Below are 11,814 nucleotides of genomic sequence, written 5' to 3' on the forward strand. Positions count from 1 at the left end.
AACTTTGTTTTTCAAACCTTGTGGCGACCATAACCAACTACCCTCAGAGAGCACAGTAAATTAACAAGCCATGATATAAGAACTTAATTCGCTGCAGAATAATTTTCTGGTGTATCATGTTTATTGGCCTGGAATTGTTTGGTCAAGTATACAGACCAAATGTTCTAGGGAAATCCACCATGATTAAGGCTCACTATATAGGTCTCACTAACACCAGTATTGCTTACAAATTACTGTATAAGTTGGTATTTGTATACAATAGTTACAGTAAGTAGTTATTTATGGTCTGAATGTGTTCTAATGACTGTATTTATCGAACCTGATGTACTCTACTGCACCTAACAACCGGCTTTAAGACACGAAATGAAAGGGAGTCTTCCTTCTTTTTTACGCCCCAGTTAAACAAATAGTTTCGTTCCTGAGCAAAGGGACCATGCATCGAAATGAAGACGAGAAAAAACCTGCTTTGTGCAATGATTTCAATATTGTCAGCACAGCGGCATTAGCATACTCTATTTGCATTTCCATTCGTCACGGGATTGGAAGAACCAGGGTACTTCAACGTACACAACTCGTTTCAAACGAAGTTTGGTGTATTGTCCTTTAGAACTACTAGATCCTTTTTCATTGTCAGCTCCTTCACGGACTTCCGTGCTAATTTGTCGTTACATTGGAAGAGAATCGTATGACGGATTTCAACTCTGATAAACGATAAGGAACTTCAGCACTCTCTACCAGCTGGTAAGGCCAATAGTTAGTCGACTATATACCTTGAAGCTATATAAATTATCTATTGAACAATGGTCGATATGGTCCTTTCACATTTCGTGTTCTAGTGAAATAAAAACAGTGAATAGATGATGTACTGGTCTGACCAATGGACGAGGGACGGTGGAATCTGCCACAACTGATAATTATAGTACATTGTTTGTTTGTTATTTTAGAATGATTGAATCGATTGAAATTTCACCTACTACATCTTTCTAGGCTAATGAAGATGATTTGAATCATTCAAAGCTTTCAAGTCGTATCAACAAGGCTGTATTAGAAATAAAAATCTGTACAAACAAGTCAATTCCGTTAATCAACATCCAAATAATGGCAATATTCCAGGAGCACAATCTGTAGTACAATCCATAACATTCTGTAGCACAATCTATAGCATTCTGTAGCACAAGCTATAACATTCTGTACCACAATCTATAGCATTCTGTACCACAATCTATAGCATTCTGTGGCACAATCTATAGCATTTTGTAGCACAATCTATAAAATTCTGAAGCACAATCTATAGCATTCTGTAGCACAATCTATAGCATTCTGTAGCACAATCTATAGCATTCTGTAGCACAATCTATAGCATTCTGTACCACAATCTATAGTATTCTGTACCACAACCTATAGCATTCTGTAGCACAATCTATAACATTCTGTAGTACAATCTATAGCATTCTGTAACACAACCTATAGCATTCTGTAGCACAATCTATAACATTCTGTAGTACAATCTATAGCATTCTGTAGCACAATCTATAGCATTCTTTTCCACAATCTATAGCATTCTGTAGCACAATCTATAACATTCTGTAGTACAATCTATAGCATTCTGTAACACAACCTATAGCATTTTGTAGCACAATCTATAGCATTCTGTAGCTTAATCTATAGCATTCTGTACCACAACCTATAGCATTCTGTGGCACAATCTATAGCATTCTGTAGCACAATCTATAGCATTCTTTTCCACAATCTATAGCATTCTGTAGCACAATCTATAACATTCTGTAGCACAATCTATAGCATTCTGTACCACAATCTATAGTATTCTGTACCACAACCTATAGCATTCTGTAGCACAATCTATAACATTCTGTAGTACAATCTATAGCATTCTGTAACACAACCTATAGCATTCTGTAGCACAATCTATAACATTCTGTAGTACAATCTATAGCATTCTTTTCCACAATCTATAGCATTCTGTAGCACAATCTATAACATTCTGTAGCCCAATCTATAGCATTCTGTAACACAACCTATAGCATTCTGTAGCACAATCTATAGCATTCTGTAGCTTAATCTATAGCATTCTGTAGCACAATCTATAGCATTCTGTAGCACAATCTATAGCATTCTGTAGCTTAATCTATAACATTCTGTAGCACAATCTATAGCATTCTGTAACACAATCTATAGCATTCTGTACCACAATCTATGGCATTCTGTAACACAACCTATAGCATTCTGTAGCTTAATCTATAGCATTCTGTAGCACAATCTATAGCATTCTGTAACACAATCTAGAGCATTCTGTAGCTTAATCTATAGCATTCTGTAGCACAATCTATAGCATTCTGTAGCACAATCTATAGCATTCTGTAACACAATCTATAGCATTCTGTAGCACAATCTATAGCATTCTGTAGCACAATCCAAGTTAAAGTAGGGCGGAAGGAGATTTTTAAACAATTAAGATACATGCTTGTAAAAAGACAAAGCATTTACTTAATTAATCTCCATTACGATACAAACCTTCGTCAATTTCCGTTGGTTCCAATGAAGAGTATGGATTTTACTTCTTAGGCATTTTTACTGTTTCCCGTCCTGTTAAATTCCTAACAAGGGCATCGGTATTAGGTGTTAAAGAAGATAGAAGATACTCCTCTATAGAAGAAGGCCAGGGTCACAGGCACATCTCTGCTAAATTTGCTGATTCCTTTATACCTTGGCATACCTAGAAACAGCCTTAGAAAGCTAAGAACCTAGGACATCCTAGAATCAATATTAGAAGTTAAGAACCTAGGATATCCTAGAATCAATGTTAGAAGTTAAGAACCTAGGACATCCTAGAATCAATATTAGAAGTTAAGAACCTAGGAGACCCTAGAATCAATGTTAGAAGATAAGAACCTAGGATGTCCTCGAAACGATGTTAGAAGATAAGAACCTAGGATGTCCTCGAAACGATGTTAGAAGTTAAGAACCTTGGACATCCTAGAATCAATATTAGAAGTTAAGAACCTAGGAGACCCTAGAATCAATATTAGAAGTTAAGAACCTAGGACATCCTAGAATCAATGTTAGAAGTTAAGAACCTAGGACATCCTAGAATCAATATTAGAAGTTAAGAACCTAGGATGTCCTAGAATCAATATTAGAAGTTAAGAACCTAGGATATCCTAGAATCAATGTTAGAAGTTAAGAACCTTGGACATCCTAGAATCAATATTAGAAGTTAAGAACCTAGGATATCCTAGAATCAATGTTAGAAGTTAAGAACCTTGGACACCCTAGAATCAATATTAGAAGTTAAGAACCTAGGATATCCTAGAATCAATGTTAGAAGTTAAGAACCTAGGACATCCTAGAATCAATATTAGAAGTTAAGAACCTAGGAGACCCTAGAATCAATGTTAGAAGATAAGAACCTAGGATGTCCTCGAAACGATGTTAGAAGATAAGAACCTAGGATGTCCTCGAAACGATGTTAGAAGATAAGAACCTAGGATGTCCTCGAAACGATGTTAGAAGTTAAGAACCTTGGATATCCTAGAAACAGTTGTTACCCGCAGATACCAAGATATAGGACAAAGAGACATATATAATTCACACTTGACAACAAAATATACTTTATTCAACAAAGTTGAGTACCCGCCGAGCGGAAACAGGTATCGGTACAGTAGATAAGGATACTAACACCTAGTATCTTTCATTCAAAATCTCCCTAATCTCCTCTTACTATGTAAGCCTCTCTACTTACATAGGGAACCTGTTCCTTCAGACTTCTGTGTTCTGGAGTCTCAGTGTTTCTGTGAATTCAAATGACAGAGTTCCTCGAATGAAAGAAATTAAACTCTATTTATACATTTTGAGTGCCCCATAAACCGACTTGCCTGGTACTCTTATGAGTTAAAATAATACATTAAAAATACGAACCCAAGCCCTACCCTATTAAAATGCATATCACATGAAAGCTAATGACTTGTAGTATATTATGAACATATAATAAAATGGAAATAAATACGACCCATGCTTGGCCCACTTATCTAAAGGTGAATTTCAACATGATTATCTCCCTTTAGTGAAAAATACAGCAAAAGTGAGTATAAGGGAACCTAGCTGAATTAAACATTAAAATATAACAAATTAAGATAAAAATGAAATAAAAGGACAAATTGACCAAGACCAACCAATCCTGGAAATCGGAGTAGGTAATTAACAAATGAAAAATGGTCACACAGTGTTAGAAGTTAAGAACCTAGGATGTCCTAGAATCAATGTTAGAAGTTAAGACCCTAGGATATCCTAGAAACAGTTTTAGAAGTTAAGAACTTAGGATATCCTAGAATCAATGTTAGAAGATAAGAACCTAGGATATCCTAGAATCAATGTTAGAAGTTAAGAACCTAGGACATACTAGAATCAATGTTAGAAGTTAAGACCCTAGGATATCCTAGAATCAATGTTAGAAGTTAAGAACTTAGAATATCCTAGAATCAATGTTAGAAGTTAAGAACTTAGAATATCCTAGAATCAATGTTAGAAGTTAAGAACCTAGGATATCCTAGAATCAATGTTAGAAGTTAAGAACCTTGGACACCCTAGAATCAATATTAGAAGTTAAGACCCTAGGATATCCTAGAATCAATGTTAGAAGTTAAGAACTTAGAATATCCTAGAATCAATGTTAGAAGATAAGAACCTAGGATATCATAGAAACAATGTTAGAAGTTAAGACCCTTGGATATCCTAGTTGTGGATAACCACCCATATCACCAGCCTTACCTAGATGGCATTTAGCACCAACCGAGCAATTACCTATAATTTATAATAGCTGGATAAAAGTCGAAGTTTCTATAAACCGGAAGATCTGGATAATTACTATGGAATGGCCAGAAAATTAGCCGATGGTCGGAGAAGGTCGGGTGACCAGACAACTCACGCTATGTTTATCTGTCTGGGGATCGAACCAAATTACTCCCTGACATTAAACTGAGATGGGATTGTAATGGATTCGAGTTTTACGTCGTATGAATCAACAGTTTTATATCCCGAGGCTCTGTTATCTATATCAATACACTATCAGTTTGATTCTACAATTATACCTCGTTCGCTTCCCTCAAATCATATAATGCTGGTCCATAACTAAAGTCGTCGCAGTATCTTGCTTACCTAGGGATCCATGGTTCACTTCCGGCAAAAGATCGAGAGGTACCTTCGTGTTTTTCTGCCTGTTTCCCCTCCTGTTAGTATTGCTGGACGCGGTTGAGTGGGTTGGGGCGGGGGGTGTTGTTTGAGGGGAGTGGGGGAATCTTTCTGACTTGGAAAAATATCTAATCATTCAGATGGAACAACAGGCCGAGTCTGCTAAAGTCTGTATACGTTAAGGATTCTTCGACAGTTGGAAATTAAAACAAAAGGGCCGTGCCTCTATCCGCTCACAATTTCCGTCACTGCACACTTTCACCTATATCATTAAAACCAGTACTTACATAGCCAAGCCATGTTGAAAACAAGGTCGTCAAGTTCTCTGGTTCCCTGCTGGTTGAACTCTAATGATACTGTATTATAATTTAAGATCTAATAATGGTTTTTGACATCAAAGGCAAATTAATATTCACCCAGAGGACAAAGCATATCCCCGACTCTGTGACATAACAAAAACGTAGTCAACTGGAAAGATTTTAAAGACTAAATTCGTCTATTTGTGTGATTTGTAATTCCATTATCACTAAGAATTCTATGACGCCACTATCGAAAAGAAACTTAAATTATTTCGACAGTTTTTGCGACCTGAAATAAAAGTGCGAGAGCTAACAGATGTCTGATTGAACATTGATGGTATCCAGCTTCGGCGCCAGCCTCCTGAGACTGGGGGTACAACTAGGGGGCAGACAGACTCAATGGGGTGGGTGGGGCTTGGGTTCTACAACTGTCCAGGCTGATTTCGGAATGCGGCCACTTTGTGGAGGTTTCATAGTCACTAGCCGCCCATTGAATGCCTGAGAGAGTTCTTGTTGGTTATAACCATTTTTTATATTTTTCTAAAACGGCCCCAACTGTACCCCCACCGGCGCCTTTACTGATGCTATCAATGCGATACACATAAAAGGTTTACAATCCTCTTAATAGTGAATAATTGGCATGTAAACAATGGACAAAGCGTAAGCAAGGTTCGGTGAAGTAACAATTACCTAATCAAATGGAAATGTTTTTATTCTTTGATGTATTGTGATCTAGGCAGATATTGGGAATTGAATCAGCAACGCGTCCTCTCTAACATGGAATATTTAACATTTTCACTGTTAAAACCTTCGTTTTCTGCTTCAAATAGTACGAATAGGAGAACTGCTTCAAATAGTTCGAATAGGAGAACTTCTATCAAAGACATTATGACATGGTAGAAATTTGGTCACCGAGAACTTAGTCAACTTTGTGATACATTATAGCTCTTGGCATTACAGTATTATCATAGTAAGTCGATATCTATCAATCTGTGTTATTGTTCAATGTTAAAGGTATTAGTTCCTCTATTGAAGGGGCGAGGGGGTGGGGGTGGAGGTGTGATGAAGACCAGATATTAAGTACAGAGGACTTAATGACATAGTAGAAACCTGATCAAACAGAACTCAGTCAACTTTGTGATACATTATAGCTCTTGGCATTACATTATTGTCACAATAACTCGATATCTATTAATCTGTCATTGTATAATATTGAAGGCAGACGTTCTTGTATTAATCGTGTGGGCTCTGGATTTTCACGAGGATAAGACTTATAAATATTATACTCTGTTATTCAACATGTATGGAGTAGAAGGTGTTCCTTTTAATTCTCTGTGATTTAACCCCAGTAATTGAATACAGTGTTTTATTCTGACCCACGTAAGTTACTAATGATACAACTCTAACGTGCATAACTGGCTTTGGCCCACTTAAAAAATGAGTTATCAGATAATTCTTGCAGTTGTCCCATAAGTTACAACTATGCTACTTTTGATGCACTGTAGCGACTAAAATCTACCTGAATGGCCTACTTAAATCGTCCGCGAAGGTGCATTACTATCTCGGACCTACTTTACTAGAAAATATTCCTTCGAAATGTGTTATTCTGTGTCTTGCACCACGTTTCATTTCCTGTTCTAGTTGATAACCATCATACAATCTGAGTTTCTAGTGGATTCTTTATCATTTTATTAAATAAACAGCTATATAGTTACAATGATTGGTGATTTAAGACCTCAGCTGATCTGTCACTGTCGTTGCCTTTTAGAAATGAAATGAATAGAGTTGACGTGTTACTTTTATGTAGGCTACCTTATTGGACTTGAAATGAAGTTTTATAGCTAACTGTTCAGTACCTTATTGGACTAATGAAATGAAATAGAGTTTTATAACCAACTGTTCTGTCCCATATTGGACTAATGAAAGGAAATTAGAGTTTTATAACCAACTGTTCTGTCCCATATTGGACTAATGAAATGAAATAGAGTTTTATAACCAACTATTCTGTCCCATATTGGACTAATGAAAGGAAATAAGAGTTTTATAACCAACTGTTCTGTCCCATATTGGACTAATGAAATGAAATAGAGTTTTATAACCAACTATTCTGTCCCATATTGGACTAATGAAAGAAAATAGAGTTTTATAACCAACTGTTCTGTCCCATATTGGACTAATGAAAGGAAATAGAGTTTTATAACCAACTATTATGTCCCATATTGGACTAATGAAAGGAAATAAGAGTTTTATAACCAACTGTTCTGTCCCATATTGGACTAATGAAAGGACATAGAGTTTTATAACCAACTATTCTGTCCCATATTGGACTAATGAAAGGAAATAAGAGTTTTATAACCAACTGTTCTGTCCCATATTGGACTAATGAAAGGAAATAAGTGTTTTATAACCAACTGTTCTGTCCCATATTGGACTAATGAAATGAAATAGAGTTTTATAACCAACTGTTCTGTCCCATATTGGACTAATGAAAGGAAATAAGTGTTTTATAACCAACTATTCTGTCCCATATTGGACTAATGAAATAAATAATTATCCTCCTGTTCTGCACCTAATTTTGCTATTGAAGACGGGAAGCACCATAAAATGTTAAATGTATGAAATTTTGCAGGACGGTGACATCAGCTTACTCTTTTTCAATTCCCTGTCAAGGACTCACTGTACAAAGCTATAGTATGAAGAGGACTACGGTAGATTGTTACACGGTTGCATTAATCCGCCGTACGAAACAAAGTATGGTTCTAACATGGAAATAACACATTCTAATCCGAAGGCAAAATTGAAAAAAATCTTTCAGTAAATTTGAAATCTCAGTGAGCTACATTTGCAAGTGTGTAATATTAAGCTGTAAATAGCCGTAACCATATAAATTGTTTGAGACCCAATTTTGATTCACAATTTCAGCTGGCAGCTCTTCAATATTTAAGAACATTATTTGAACAAAACGATTATCTAATTTGTGTCATTGAACTCGAAGAAGTTCATCATTCTGCAATTAGAATGAGAGGCGCCATGAAAGGTCAGTTATCTGATGGAAACGAAGAACAGAAATGATGATTTCGATTGATCTATCGACCTCTATTACAACCCAGCGTGGTATATCTTTACTTTATCTAATAAACTTGGTCCTGGCCATCTGAAACTGTCACCCTTCAGCAGCTTCCAGACCAAGCTAGTGAGAAAGGTAACACATGACTAAGCGAAATATTTTGTCAGTTCATATTGTTTTGAGTTTTGAATATATGTGTAGTAACATAACCAATGTATTAACTATGTAGCTTGAATGTTAAAATAAACCTCTTTCAAGGTTTTTTTTGTCATATCCTGGGGGTCACACCCACCTGACGTACATTTTTTCAATGTCTTTCAGAGTCCTAATTCATTGAAACCATCAAACGTTCTAGGTTTATTGGGGTAAAATCATCCGTATATAGTTCTTGGAATAGACGGGCAATGAATCAGAAACCTTCGTCAAAAATGGTCAAGGGGCAAAATTTCAGAAACCCTTGCTTTCAAGACCATTCCACTCAGATGTATTTAAAAAGAAAATATAAATCGATAAGATGTAAAACTTCATTTCATTTTATTCCTAACAAGTTAACGTGGAAGTAAAAAGAAACATATAATATGTTATAAAAGCTTTATGTCCTGGTTCAAACACGATTATTAATTAGCTTGCCTCAATAAGCAAATAGACCATTATATAGTTCTTGTGAAGTAGAAACAATTTTATTTGCTCCTAGATCATTAATTTGTCGGCTGTGGAATCTAAGACATTATTTGTTGAGATATTCCTGGAATCATTATTCTCTTCGAGACTAAACTAATACAGGTGCCAAATTAATTAGATTTTTTAAAAACGAAATTGAAAGCGGTTTAAAGCGTCTGCTATTTCAAAATCTAAAATGTCACCGAAGTAAGGCAATCCATGGCTGACAGCTTTTAGATCCTATGTTCAGATCGACAATGTTCATCTGGTCGTAGTGATTAATTTGTACAGCGAATCGGTTTAAAAGGTCTCGTATTTCAAACACTGAAATGTAACCTAAGTAAAGCAATCTATATTTTGTTTCTTACTTTTAGATTTACAGATGTCAGCATGACATGGCTATCTGGTCGTTCGATAGTACCAAGTCGAAGTGTGATTACATTTAAAAAACACAATTGGAAGCGGTTTAAACTATCTCGTATTTCAAAAGCTGCAGAGCTAGTAAATGTATCCATAGCTGGCATCATTTGGATCCTACGTTCAGATCAACGACTCTCTTCGCTCGGAGCATGAACATTATACCTGATCACCAAGGCTCAGTTTGATTAAACCGAGAAAAAACATAAAATTAGTAAGAATTTTTACGCGAAATAGGACGAAGTTAAAAAAGGGTATGATATTTCAAATTCTATAGTCCGCACCCAAATTGATTCATAGAACAACAACAATAGAGCTTCAGATCAATGAGATATTATGGAATGAATACCAATGGTGTGATTAGTACAATTGTACTAATAGTGTTAGATTGTATTGTATAGTAGGCTACTAATATTGAATCATTGATTTACTTACAATTTACACTAAGGGTTGAAAGGAGGTTTTTGGGATAAAGAAAACCGCGATGATTAAAATTTGTCAGAATACATGTAGCTTCTGAATTCCGGCCCACACTGGTAAAACAAAACTTTCAAGAACATGAAAATACAAATATTTAATTGGACAGTAAGAATTTAAAACTACTAGCTTGAAGCAACTACTGTTAATACCATACTAAGCCAACAAACAAACACACTTCAAGAACAATACAAAATATAACACTAGAAGAAAATCGAACCAACTCGAGTAAATCCTTCAGTTGACCAAACATAAGATTTTATGTCTAAAATAAATCAATGTGTCTAATTGGAACTAGACTCGTCAAGTCTCAACTAATTTTCTTTTAGTCTGTAGACCCAGGGAAAGTTGATTGTTACCGGTGCTAAATTAGAAAATGAAATGAATTCCTACTTTTCGCTATAGATTGGGCAAATAAGGAAAGTCAAAGTGATGCAGTGCGCAATTGAGTTTAAATTGCCCCCCCCCCCCCCCCCCCTCCCTTCACTTTCCTGCGTCCCTCTTATTGGTGTAACGATAGTAAGCAATGACGTCCCGACAGGTCATTTGTACTAATATGAGCTTGTATGATAGTGGCTCTGAGCACTGTGCACATTTCACGACTCGTTGATTGAGTAATCATGATACTGGCTAGGTTAGCATAGCAAAAAGCAAGGTCTCAATGAGTAAACCTCCGTCTTCATTAGCCTAATCAGGTGCAAAGAATAGGACGTAAAAACTAGATTTCATTATTTCCAACGAGTACACCAATGTCTTAACACCGAGTAACTCATTTTGACCGTGTTTCAGACTATCCTGAATCTATCTTAATAATGAAAAGATGTGTGATAATTTTAGGATGTGTTTTGTACAACTAGTCACGTTCTGTTGACCACTATCAATACCATACACTCCGATCATTCTAATTACAACCTTGCATGCTGAGTACCAATGTCTGTATTTAGCCACATGGGATGTTTGAGTGCTTTCAGTTAATCAGTTCAAAGAACAGGCGGCAAGGTGGTGAACTTGAGGGCACAGGTTTTTTTTAAAAATGTTTTAAATAATATATAGACACAGCTTTATGGAACAACAATCACTGGTTAAAGTTTTATGCAACATTTCGACGTGATTCCCCCTTCGTCCTCAGGTACATAATGATGGGCAAACTATATATACATTAATGCTTATTATATATTATATAGTTTGCCCATCATTTGTAATCATTATGTGTCTGAGGACGACGGGGGAAAGACGTCGAAACGTTGCATAAAACTGTAACCAGTGATTGTGGGTCCATAAAGCTGTGTCTGTATATCGTACTCACAATTACTAAATGCCATACAAAGACTTTATTTTCAGATACAATGAAATTTTAAGGAGATTTTGTATCGCGTTCCAAAAGGCGACTGTTCACATACAAACCTGTTCCAAAGATCTTAAATCTTGATCAAACCTGTGTGAAATTTTCGCCGTGTCTTCTTGATTTTGATATTTTCAATTCAACATTTCACTCTTATAAACTTTTTGAAGTTGTTCCACCTCCCATTAAATGATATGATTAGATGATGGGTACCATAGGAACGCAGGTTTTCAGGCATTAATTACCCTTTTGTCTTGAAAACCTACCTGTAATTTCAATTAAACATAGATGTGTGGGAGTTGTATAAAGCACTGATTAATATTACTACTTCTAGAGGACAATAAGTA

This window comes from Lottia gigantea (assembly GCF_000327385.1).
Source record: "Lottia gigantea unplaced genomic scaffold LOTGIsca_159, whole genome shotgun sequence".
Taxonomy (NCBI): Eukaryota; Metazoa; Mollusca; class Gastropoda; family Lottiidae; genus Lottia; species Lottia gigantea.